We start from the raw sequence: 14,430 nt of genomic DNA on the forward strand, positions 1-14,430 counted from the left end.
GGTAAAAGTACAAATACAAACATACACAGATATCAAAAAACAAATAACAAATATATACACATCAGAATGGGATACAACTTGGAAAAAATAAAAAGAACAACCTTTAATGGCCCACAAATCCAAACATAAAATACAAAACAGACTTTAAAATATTAAGAATAGGCCACACAAGCCTTACTGAAGGCTTCTTAAATGGCCAAAGAACATCCACCAGTATTCACCACATGCGGAATACGTTTAACTGCTAAACATATATTAACAGAATCTTTAAAATACGAAGACCTTAAAAAAAAAAAATCTCTTACCTCAGAAATTATTCGAAGCGAACACCAAAGTTTTGAATTTTTTGAAAATGTCAGAATTAGATAACTTAATTTAATTTAGCAAAATATAAAAAAAAAATGTTAATAAATAACCGTACTTAATAACCATTGCCGTCGTAGCGTTTTGTTTAATAATAGTAATAACAAAAAAAACTTAACACATAACCTTGTTTTACGGATGTTTATTCCACATTTATAATTGTACACACTTCTTATCACACTTTCTCATGTTATTATATTAAATACCAAAATTAAGATTGGATATCCCTGCTTTAGTCTGTGGCAACTCAAAACTCTCATAATAACAATAGACTTATTTGGTAACGGATACCTTTGTTAGTGCTGTTAGTTCAGAAGGAAATCAAAATTTGGACATGATATTACTTAAGCTTATCCAATATAAATTAGTACGTTTTTATGAAATCGATAAATACTTGCGATAAGATTTGTCGAAATTCTTATATTTTTTTGATTATCTACACAATTATTCACTGTTAGTTAATTGTCAATATTCTTTTAAACCACTTATTCACTAATTTTTTTTTCAGTTGAGATCGAATCTGTAAAAACTTTCAAATCAAATTATGCACTGCATTCAGTAACGTTATTTTTCTGTAATTTTTATTATTCAATTAGTTTGTTTTTTTTTTTTTTTGTAAAGGAATATTAATGGTTTTTCTCTATTCATCCAATTCCTTACACCATTTTCTGCAATCTTAGTTTCTCCGATACTTCCTCATTTAGAAATTTATCGAAGTATAGATTATTTATCTGTTGTTTCGCCTAGTTTATTTATATAGTTTCATCTACACGCTTAACCTTTTTAACGCAAAATTAAACTTCTTATACTTCCTAATTTTTTGTAAAGAAGTTTTGCACTCTACCCTGACAGTAGTCCAGTTTGATACTAGGTATAAAGCAATTCGTTATATACTTTCTCTTTAGCAAGTTTTACACATCTTATATTTTTGCTCGAATACTTTTTTAGCCAATCCTTACTTTGTACACTTCTACACTCACTTTACGTTAAACCAATTCTTGGAATATTTGATTCACTGAATGTAATTGTTGCCGATTTAATAGTTGTATCTCTGATTCCCTCTCTATGACAATTCTCACCATGTATGTAATTTACCTGCAGTTATACCATATCTAAGTTTTTGTCAATGATGAAATCGTCAATTTTTGAGCTGAAATTATTTCATTTATTATTTATCATTTTCACTATTTTCAGTTTGAAAATAAATGTATACATCTAGATTCTACATAATGCACCTTAATTCTAAATTAAATTAACCATTGGGATGTTGAGTCAAATTTACTTACACACAGTTCATAATATTTTGTCTTTAAAAAGCCAGTTCTAAAGTGGTGGCGGCTCTCCCATCTATTGCAATAAATAATATTAAGTTCTAAAACTCTCATTTGTCCTGATCCCTCACATCTTATTTCTAGAAACGATGCTATCGTATATAATATACCTATTATAACATTTTTATTTAATTTTGCTTACAATGAAAAATCTTATCATGATTTTCCCTAAAGTTTATTTATTTTTGAAGTGTACCTACATATTATAAACGTAGTGCTTCTTGAGATTTGAACGAATTATATTGAACAAATTCAATATTTTGCGGTAGGGAAAAAACTTATAGTCTCGAATTTATTGACTAGAAATTTGGAATGTGTAAAAGTTGATTTCATTGACAGAACTTGTGGTATGAAATCGAGGTTTAAACCTGGTTTGAATTTATGTGCGAAAGAAACTGTTTTCTCTTTATTGACCACCACCCTATTTTTAGACTGATATTTTAACTCAATTCAATTTAGTATAATATATCTTACATACAATATAAAACACAATAAAATATTGATCAAAGGGATTGTTTCTGTGTCTACAGGCATATCGAATTAAATAAATAAATAAATATATTTATTACATACAAGTATATAGCTACTATATTGAACTAACTTTAAATATTTATACTTGCAGCTGAACGTGACTGCTTAGGGTGTCAAAATAAACCTGTGTTCCAGCGATCAAGGGGTAAGTTTTAATAGTTTGCATTTCAATTTAAGCATAATATATACTGCATCACAATAAATATTACGTTATAATTTGGTGCAAAAACAAAACCATAATTTCTTACGTCATAAAAGTTGGAAAAAATCAAACTCCAAGTCAGCGTGCTTATGGCTTATGCATTGGACATAAATTAAATTTTCGAATACTCCATTCGTGACGAGAGACTATGCTACGCTTGTGGCTTTTAACGTGTACATGGCATATGCGTCGAGTTTTATTTAATTTTCACCACCGTCAGCAAATTTGACGGGCACCTTGACGCAAGAAAAATAACATGTATATTATCCGAACACCAAGTAACTTTCTGATACGTGCCACGTACCGATGGCTAATAAACCTGTTACAACAAAATTGTTTGGTTACACTCCAGACAAATTCATAGAACACCATCAAAACTTAATAACATACCTAATTACATTTCATATAATATAATCAGTTGAGTAATTTATCACTCCTGTTTCATAATATTGGTCCATATTGTACTTGTATGTTAATAATGCATTTTTTATTCAATTATATACTTTTTTAATATTAATGACGTAATTCATTGGCGACTTAATTTCGGTGTTTGAATGAGTTCATAGTCGACTTTGATATTTCCAGTTAAAAAAAAAAAATACAAAATTTTAAATGTCATTCAATCTTGAGCGGAATGGAACAACGACATTATCATTTATATTGATATACGCACTTGTGCACTTTTTAATTCCTTTAAAAAATAATCCGACACATGTATTATACCGTATAATATTATACAACAATATCATCGTCGCTTACTTACTGCTTGGTTTAATGGACACTCGTTGGCATTTCCGCCTTACCTCGCGTCACCGGGAAACATAATCGGCTTGCTCGGTGGAGGACTGAGATAGTCGTAATAATGGTTTCTCCCTCCCCTTTCTGCAATCTTCAACTGTCGGCCCTTTGGTTTTTACGCCTAATGGTTTTCAAACGTCTACACCCTACATCACATTCACATAGCTCCCGAAACCGTCGGCAGCCGTCCCATTTATATCCGTTCCGCTCGTCTCTCGTACCACTAATATTCGCCGTGCGAGCATTGCTGAAAGCTATTGATTTGACGGCCAGTAATTCGCATGTCACGCGATCGGAAATATGAATAATATTCCAGAAAAAAGGAATGATATTTATTTAACGGCAGCGTTTTGTTATCATACATTTATTGACGTCTATCGAATAATATTGCTGCATTACATTGTATTATTATTATTTTTGTAGCATAATTATAGTTTCTTTCGACCGCCTCGCACGTCACAATTAAGAAACACTCTGTAGAGAATATATTTTCTGAATATTATTTTCTCGGTATTGCCTGGTGAAATTAGGTTAGCTTTGGCAGAACTACAGCTAGTAGAATTTAAAAATTACTTGCGGAGTACAATTCGGGTATAATCAATTCTGCCCACAAATATTTAGAAAATTTCAATCTAGTGATTACAAAAATAATAGTTTTATTTTACATTAGGTGATGACTCAACTCATATCTTTAATACGAAAAAAAAATTATGGGACATTTTGAATTACGTATCACTTCATAATAGTATAATACTTTACGTACATTTTCTAAATACTAAGTTATACATACATTTCTTATATTATAAAATGTTTGATGTAGAGTGTAGACAACTATTAAAAATTTAATTTATCTTAGTTACTTTCCTAAACAGATTTTAGATAAAACAGAATGATAAGATCAAAGTTATATTTGTAAAAACGTTTTTACTTCGTTTTCCATTCATAATTCAATTGAGGTTAAGTCTTCTAATAGAAATCTATTTAAAACTATTCTATAGGGACAGTTATGTACAACATAATGATTTATGCCAAGTTAAGTGAGTTTAGTTGTGATACCATAATATGAAAAAAAAGTACTAATAATAACATATAAAATAATTAGTGTCATTGACATATAATAACATAAAATCACCATTAATAAATAATAATTTTAAAATGGTATTATTACTTCGCTGTTTGTACAAAATACGCAAAACTACAAAATATTGTTTGAATTTATTAATTCTAAATTTTTCATCATTTTGGCGTGAATAAATATACGCTCATTTGCTTTTGTCAACTGGAGAGTGTAATATCAAAAGGAGGGATTTTTCACATTTACATGCAGATATTTCTGTAGTTTTTTTTTTCGTTGTCTATTGTCTGTTAATTATTTTTCAAGAAATAATGAAGACTAACACAAAGGTTTTATTAAAGAGAAAACGCCATTTCATTAATGAACCAAAAGAAATTCATTTTTTTTTTTTTGGAATGGCGTTGTAGTAATACAAAACTGATACACCAGAAAATATTGTAGAAACCATTTTTATATAATTACTATCGTTAGAGAGTATACGACAAAATATATGATGAGACATGGTGTATTATTATACACAGGTAATATTATATTTGATACATATAATAGCTATTAAATACAAATTTAATTTGCAAATATTTAATAACTAAAATTTGTAGAACCAAGTTATTGTACAGAGTTAAAAAAATGTATCTCAAGAAAATATATAAAAGTATATAAAAATTAAAGGAAAATGTGGTGGTTTCGAGATAATTTTTGTAAACATTGGAGTGAAGCAATTTATAATGACAATTATAAATTATTAAAATTAATAACATTTGAAATAAACAGTCAATTCAATTGGAAGTGAAAATAATGTAATTTTAAGCTTAAAATTTAACAAAACAGAGGATAATAGCATAAAAGTTAAAATATAATAACCAATCGAAAAATAATGTGAAAAAAGTTAAGAAAAAAGTTAAACATAATTAAAGATAAGTACCTACCTTAAAATAGTTAACAATATAATTGTTTAAGAATTTACATAAAACAAATACAACATTAAGTTTGTAAATATTAATTTATGTTTTAGTAAAGTCGAGTAAGATTTTGTTGTGTACAATAAAACTTGAACATGGTGAGATGATAACGGATCTTATACATATAACACATTACTCTTAAACACCACACAAACATAATATGCAATTACATCTTTTGTGTCAAGTCATATTGTGTTGAATTATATTCATAAAATATAATATGACTAAAAATCGTTCACTGACACCAGACACGTCATTAAAACAATATAAATAAATAGGTACATGGAGAACACAAAAAACAATAGTTACATTTAAATACTCGAGAAACTTACTCACATACATAGTAATTGATAATATTATTGTGCTGGTTGCTATTTTTATCAGACTACTAAAATCAAATCACAAATTTACATGTCTGATAAAATACACGTTGTAAAAAACTGGAACGTGTGCGTAAAAAAGTATTTATACCTCTGTAAACTTTTTTCGACCCGAGTCGATACGAACAAAATATGTGTATTTTTTTTTCGTCGGAGAGAAGCGAAAAATTAAAAAAAAAAAAAAATCATTTATCAATAACTCATACGAGCAAGTGTCAATTAGCGTTCATCCTCGGACGGTTTCTTCGGTGCGGTCGAGCAAAAAATGGAATCGGCCCCCCGAGCGGCAACCGAGCTGCAGTGGCCAATATATAATATTACTGGCTGCTTATATTCGTTACTCAGATTTAACGGTCAGCAGTGTAGAAAGGTTATAAAGAATTACGTTATCGAATTGGGCGGGCGCCCTTCTTTTCGGTTTTTTTTTTATTTTTTCTTACAGCACAGTCAACCTAGTGTATATGTATTATAATATTAAATGGGTATATATATACTGTCGGCCACCGACCCTTTCACGACGTTCCGGAATAATGGATTTATCGGGTTGGTGGATTGTCCGCGGCTATATATTGTACCGTGATAGGTATATATATATACAGGTAAGCACCTATATTCTAATATAGACGAAATGAAGTGAGCAAATAATAAACCTTTAAGCGTATCGTGTATACTGTCCGCGGTATATGGTACATAATGTACGAAAAGTAAATAACGATGTATATAAACATTTGCGACTGGTGTGGGGGGGGGGAGGAGGGTGGTTATGTGGTACGTTATGTGATGCGTACACAAAAGGTATTATATACCTACGAGTATAATAAAATGGCCTTTGCAAACGTCCCGCGATTTGTCCCGTTTTCGTTATTAGACTTAGGTTTTTTTATGCAATACTCATTGTATCGGTGCTTTATAGTAATATTGTATACGAATCGAATACAAAACTGAATAGATATTATACCTATTGCGGTGGTAATACTCAACAATTCAAAAAACGACTGTGTAGCGTTGAGTTAATGTATGATAATTATTATGTTAACACCTAATATCATCAGTACCCGCACTTACCTAATTATAAAATGGTCCCTATGATATTTTTCGATTTATATTGTTCGTTTTTTGTAACGATGATTAACAACGCTGTAGGCATTCTTTTCAAATTAAAACATAATCTATATTCTCAAAAACAGAGTTTTTGTGGAGAGTGCCGAGGGTGGCTTGCTAATTGAAAGTGTTGAGGCCATCTAGATTCCATTATGCCATAAATTGCAATTAGTAAATCTCTATGGAACAAAATACGGTATATTATCAATTACCACGTATTGATCTCATTCCAATTTTAATTTTAACATTTTTATTAAGAATAATTTTTTTCGTTTAATATTTAAATTGATATAACCTCCAGCAACGTTGAAAGGTGGAGAGGGATGAAATGACCAAGGGGGTGAAATAACAGCCATGGTCTTTACACAAAATAATATTATTATTATATACACCAAATTCCTACATTTTTTTTTTTGAAACCCTGAGCTCAAGTACCGAACTACTGTTTAACTTGCATTTTTATACCAAGGAATATTTTCTTGGTACAAACAAACAACCGGAACCTTAAATAACCGGAAGTTTTAACTATCAATTTATTTTATACTCCGATAAATGAAAAAGTTTATAAAGTTTAAAAAGAAGGCTGAACGCATTTTTCTCTGGCCAGTTTTAAAATGTTTAAAGTTGTAACAATTCCGTGTTTTTCGTTCGATTCCACGTTGATTACAAAACGACTATTTAAAAAAAGAACAAACGACTGACATAAAAAAATGAATAACTTAAATAACAAAACATTCAAGCCATATTTATACCGAAAATATACAATTAAAAAAATATATCCATAGTAATTATGTGAGCCAATATACGTTAAGACAATTTTTTTAAAGGATTCATTATATTTTCATAGCTACATTCACATTACTTGTCTCCATATTAAATTTGGGTAACACATCAAATGTATGTACCTACATCATCAATAAGTTCACTTTTTATTGTAGTATTCGAATGAATCAACAAATATTAAAATTATCAAACTTATGGGTAACATTTTTTTATGTGTATTTTTAATTTTTAATGGACTTATTTACTCAATAAAATAGATCAAACTACCTAAATTCACTCTAATAATAAAACTAGCAAAAAGTGAATAGTTGAACATAAATTTTACATGTTAGACGGATACAACAATTTTGATGGGTAACTTTTTGGTGTGGTGACCTGTTTACGAGTTTATATTTTATCAGGTTTTAGTTAGAACAATGATTTCACAGGTAATTATATATTATGTGCAGTATAATTTGCTTTCATCGATTAAAATTGTGAATCAACAATCAAGTCTTAAGAATAATTCTATGCAAACGAGTTCATCAATAACTTACAATAAAATAATATTATGTTATATTTAATATAGTATTAAGTGATGTTATAATATTAAATATTTAAATAAAATATAATACATAAGTGTTCAGAAACTTTTTTTTAGTGAAATTGTCAGTTTAAACTTTTTCTTATAAATAAAATAATTAGGCAAAACAAAGTGTACGCAGACTTTTGATCGATCAATTTCGATGTTAGGTATGTAAAATTGATTGTTTTAATATTTCAATTATACCGATCATACATTTTAATATTTAAATTCTAATTTTTATTGAAATCAAAGTAAAATAATAACTGCATATATATTTATATTATATTATGTTATAATAGTCTTCAAACGTAATTTTTTATTATAAATTGACTTGCTCATATTTGTTATATTATTTTTGATTAATATTTCATTATTCGTTTTATTCTCTATAAATTCTTGTCTGTTGAGGCAATATCAGTTTTAAGCTGTTGAAATTGATATGTTTTATGTAACTTATAAACAGTCAATTTTCTTTTAACTGTAAAGGTTATTTAAAAAGCATTATGGTTCTCATGAAGAGTAGGATAATTCAACAAATCAATCTCTTGAAGCATAGACACTTATACATAAAAAAACGTTTTTAGGTCCATTCCCACTGCTCCGGGACGTGTCCGGGCCGGATCCGTGTCAGTTTTCGGCACGTCCGGGTCAGCCCGGTCAAGTATTCACACTATTCAGGGCCCCGTCCGTGTTAATAAAATATTTTATCATCAGTTGAAGTCGGGCATCGAAGTTAGTAACCACGTGCTAGTTGTTTAGGTATTGTTAAGTGAAATTAACCTAAACATTTTGTAAACATTTTAAAAACAAGTAAAACCCTAATTTCAAACCTTCAAGTAAGTAATAAGTTAACGTTACTAATATTAGTTTTAAAATACTGTAGCGCTCGGGGGCAAATGCCCCATTCCCCTTAACACAACCTTGTGTGACAATTTTTAGTTAATTTAAATTGAACTTCTTAGTCAATAGAAATGGATTTTTCAACTGAAGAACTTGCTATAATAGCTCTACTGCTCGATGCCGACGAAGAAAAAAAAAATCAAGCACACCGTAAGTNGGACATGTCAGTGCCGGGCTGAACACGTCCGGGAACCCGGAAAGAGAATCGTCTCCAACGATAATTTTCGGGCCCGGATCTGGCACGGACGCCCGGCCCGGACCCGCCCCGGATAAGTGAGAACGGTCGTATTTAAAACTCAATATGTAATTGTTTTCTTGCACCCGGACGGATTCCGGCACGGGCCCGGCCCGGACACGTCCCGGAGCAGTGGGAATGGACCTTTTATGGCCGGGAAATCAAATCACCGCGTTTCATTGTAAGTAATTCTATTTTTTTTTTTAACAAAATGTTTCACATTAATTGAATTTATAAATGTAATATCTTTAAATTATGGTCCATGCAGACCGCCAAGTAAGATTGATTCAGAGTAAAACAATATTTCTATAACGTTAAATAGTAGACTGTTTAAACAGCTGTGCGTACAAAATTAAATTCTATACTGCATAACACGTCATTACACACAATATAATATGCAGTCTGAATTTATCTTTTGTTGTTGTAATGAATAATGTTTCTTTAAACTCCGTTGTCTTACTGAAACTGAATCACGTATCGCGTAGTCCTGCTGTAGCTGTATATGGCATAAGCTATGTATGGATTTTAAATTCTCGGAAGAGCGATTGAGTTGTTACCTCAAGAGCTGTCATGAGTAGTTGTTATTTAATTATCACTTAATATCTTAACCTGAGATTGTTTGTGTTTTAAATTATATTTTAAATGGCTTATAAACTTATAGAAAATCATAAGGTTAATTGGATATTGAAATACAGTATAGAATTTTAGTTCTTTTAGTCAAATATTATTTTAAAATTAATGCAAATACAACCTATACATACAAATATGCATTATATATGCATAGTATTTACACTCAGCTAGTGTAGCTATGTGATACAATATTAAACTAAATTCAAATTAATTTACTAATAACCTACACGAATATTAGTTGAAATATTTTTTATTCAGAATTTGCAAATATTATTAAAAGTTATAATATTATAATATGCAATGAGTCATCCTCTATTACAATGCTACTAAGTATATATAATTAGGTGCTGCAATTACTCATCAAAAGTGTCATAATGCATTTGAGTGTAATGTTTTTAAACAGAAGTTAAAATTGCAATTTTGTTAAACATGTTTTTTGTAATGTATTACAATAATTTTTTTCAACCTTTTTTATGAAAAAAAAGTTTTTTTTAAATCTCAAAACATGGGTAATTTATCATCCGGCGATAAGTTGGATCCGGATTATTAACCGAGTTTATTAAGTAGATACCTACTAAAAACAAAAATATAGTTTTTATAGTAAAAAGACCTTAATATATATAAGATACATCCAACGACTTCAATCACTCAAAATCGTAGAACTAACACATTAAATATTTATTAATTTAAAAACATTACAGAGTACTTTGTTTCCTTGTTAGTAATATTATTTATTTATATCTATTCGTATGCAAATATTGTATTTGTACTGACAATAATTAATTTTATTTAATGAACAAATTACACATAAATAGTATACGCACATACGAGTATATAATAATATTGCGATTTTTGTGTGGCATTTGGCATAAACACACGCATATGCTACATCCCGAATTATCGTGTATTATATTCTTGCATAAAAACCAATTCAATATTTAACTGGAGGTTGTGTGTGTGTGTGTGTTTGATGTGATGTATTAGAATGTAGGTACGATGCATTATTTTAAATTTTAAGACAGTTTTGTATTTTTATGTGCTCGAAATGACAACACACAAATATAATAATAATATACTTAAAACACTTACACAGATTTACGAAACGTGAAACAAAAATGAAATTGAAAAAATAAGCACTCCGTGAAGGAATATGAGCTCGTCGGACGCAGAGCTCACCGGTGGAACAGTGCGTGGTTAGGTGGAAAATCATGTGTGACCAAACGTGGGGTGTGCACAAGTGTATTAGATAGCATAAGAGAAAACGAGGTGCGAGAGATAATGCACGTAGATGAAAAACGGTGAACAGGTGTTTGCGGGAAACATAATATACAAAACGGAGACGAGTTTTCATTACATTCCAAACGAATTATAACTACATGCGAGCAATAAATTCGTTGAGCTTCTTTAATTTCCGAGCACGCACATAATTTCTGTACCATATATTTTTTTGTTTGCACTTGGAAACCAACTTAAAACCCAGAAACGACCAACGCACCAGTCGTATATTATACTTCAAATAATTACCAAGATGATATATTATATAATAAATTATGACAATTTCATCGAGTTAATAAAAAAAATAAAAATATTAGGACACTTACGTATAATATTATTATTATTTTTATTTATATTTTCAATGTTATAACTTATAATAGCGTAACATTTTCTTAACACGCCTACAGCAAAATGTTCTAGCGTGTGGTTGATTTCAGTTCAAAGTTACTGTCACGCGTAAAGAATATTACTATCGACACGTTTTTGCTAAATTTACGATGTTCAGTCATGATATAAATGTATTATTTCTTAAAACTAATATTATTATGTGTATCTACGGTTTTGACTGTCCCAAAACAACGCTTTTATATTTTCCCGTGATAAGTTCGGCACTTAAAAAACAGAGAATATGAATACCTGCTAATATTTATGCATATTGATAAATCCCCACCCATGTTGTAATAGTGCTCATAATATGATATAGTATTTTAGTACATAAATATGTTGGTAATGAATCCGTATCAATATATTATTTTCTACAAAACAATTGTTCTTTGGAACACAATTTTATAAACTACATATTAAATGTCTCAAAGTAACTTAATGGTCATGGTTAAAATTTTAATGGTTTTAAGTTCAAAAATCAAATTGATTTATTTTTCATTAAAAGGTTATATTAGGTTAATTTAAAAAAAAAAAATTAAAAGGTAATTATAATCAATAGAATGTATAAAAATCTTATAGAGTAAATAATATTTTAAGAGTCACCTCAAGAAAAAAATGTTCATAACAAAATATACAAGGGCACTCCATCTCCCACCAAAAAAAAAAAAATAAATAAAATTATAAGTAAGTATGTTTTAGTTTGACATCGAACGCAAAGTTTCATACACGACTGGTTATTTATAAGAAAACATAATAATAGTGAACCAACAAAACGTGTGAACTTTCATAATTTGTTTACAACAATCTATTTTATTTGTATGTGCATTATACTCAAAAAAATTTCAATTTGAACAAAATTTAAATGTCTGTTCTAAACGGCATGTCCCTTAATATAAATAAACTTCAATTTTTTTTTTTTTTTTACAAAAATTGTAATCTTGTTTCATTTAATTATGATTTATCAGGCCATGTTTTATTTTGCTCCACTCAAATTAAAGATATAGGTGTTATATTTGATACGATACTTTTATTTAATCTACATATTATTGTATATTTAATCAGGGAAACATCTCTCTTCGTATTTGTTTTAATAAAAACTCAATCGCTCCAAATTTAAAGACCTATTTACATCAAACAATTTATTATGCAACTGTTATATGTTCGCATGTAGAATATTCACAAATTATTTGGGAAAAACTATATTAGTTATAGTCATTATGCTATTAATTGTCTTTTATTACTCAGCTATTTCACTGTTGCTGTATTGCAATAACTTTGTAAAAGTATTAAATTTACAGTTGAAAAAAGTTTGGTTCAGTTATAAAAATCCATATCGTTTAAGAGTTGATAATAATTAGGTAACAAACTCAATGTACTTTTTCCATAGAAAATAATATAATTCAATTTACTGTTATATTGGGAATATTAAGTAATTTAGTAGTTTGTTTCTAAGCAAATTATATATCTCTGTATGCGTTTTAACATTTTATCATCCAATATTCAAACTTTAACATAATTATATTAGACCATATTATACGTGGAACGTTATCAAATTATATGCAATATCTAAATAATGTGAATATAATATTTTCAAAAAATAATATACGGTTTTATTTACAAAGTGTTCGAACTCTAAACAATGTATACTAAACATAATAATATTATTTTCAAATATCAACAAAAAACAAACATTTTTAAAGCATATATATACCTTAGATTCCTCGAACCTGTATTATTCAGCGATAACCGGATACTAAATAAATTTTAGTTTTTTTATAAACTAGTCGAGATGAGTTATATTGCTTTCTCATGAAGGCGTGTAGTTTTTTTTGCTTCTATTCATAAATAATATATTAAAAATATTTCAAATAATCATATGAGATACTTCTAACCATAATAAATTGCCAGATGTTCTCGAGAACACAAGTCCGCAATGAAGTTTTTCATTTGGTGCTAATGTGAATTCATTAATTTTTAAATCAACTACTTCATTTAATATGATGTACAAGCATAAAATATGTTGATTGCTTCCACAATACCATAAATAATAATACAATTATTACTTGTTAAAATCTGTTTTACAGCGGTTTAATTTATGAAAAAAAAAGGATCTCATATTGACGTTATTTCGTATACGAAACCTAACCTAGTAAAAAACGCTATTTATTACCACTTAATATTAGAGCCCCGACGAGGAATGTTGAGTAAATTAGTAGTTTATAGATCTATGGTTTCATCTTAGGTAAAGAAGACCATATTATTACTACTGGCTTCTGTCTAATGGTTCTCTTTAAAATGGAGAAATTCGATAAAAGGTTTTTTAAAAAAACAAATGTCCTAGTGCAATGCATACACTTGCACATGCGATTTTAAATTGATCAGATGTGCATCGCATTAAATTAAATAAGAACAGAAAAAAAAAACATGAGAAAATTGTATGCACAATAACCAGTAATAAATACATATTTTTTGCAATTTCATTTGTATTGAATTCGAATTAAATGAATATAATAATTATAAAATCCATCATTAATTGTATAAAATAAATACTGTGTGCTTGCGATATATATAATTATATAACGTAGCTATACTAGACACTCAAATTGCATACATTTTTTTCACAAAGTTTGGGTAAAGAATTTATATGAATACAAACAAAATACAATACAGTCAAGACATTTTTAATTTTCTCAGCCATCTTAAAAAAAAACAAATTTGTCACACACAGCTTTTATGCAAATATATAAAGTACGTAATTTGTCCGAATTCGTACTCCCACTCACGACATTTTAGCAAAATAATTCTTCCGACATTAATTATTACTATTTTAAACATTAAACCTAGAATTTATTACTATTATTATTCAAATTACTAATTTCATTAAGTAACAACTATCTTATGAATAATAGATAAATAAA

At 28.7% G+C, this 14,430-nt stretch overlaps 1 protein-coding gene across 3 annotated transcripts in view; it reads left to right on the plus strand.

Moving 5' to 3' along the window:
• The window catches only part of LOC111033830 (ras-like protein rasC), a 169,482-nt gene that overhangs the window by 76,358 nt on the left and 78,694 nt on the right, over positions 1-14,430 (plus strand). For all 3 annotated transcript variants that reach the window (XM_022314757.1, XM_022314759.1, XM_022314758.1), the window contains one exon: positions 2,317-2,370. The gene's annotated coding sequence lies outside the window, so the exon portion shown is untranslated. The remainder of the gene's footprint in view (positions 1-2,316; positions 2,371-14,430) is intronic.

Source organism: Myzus persicae, unplaced genomic scaffold, assembly GCF_001856785.1.
Source record: "Myzus persicae strain clone G006 unplaced genomic scaffold, MPER_G0061.0, whole genome shotgun sequence".
NCBI classification, from domain to species: Eukaryota; Metazoa; Arthropoda; class Insecta; order Hemiptera; family Aphididae; genus Myzus; species Myzus persicae.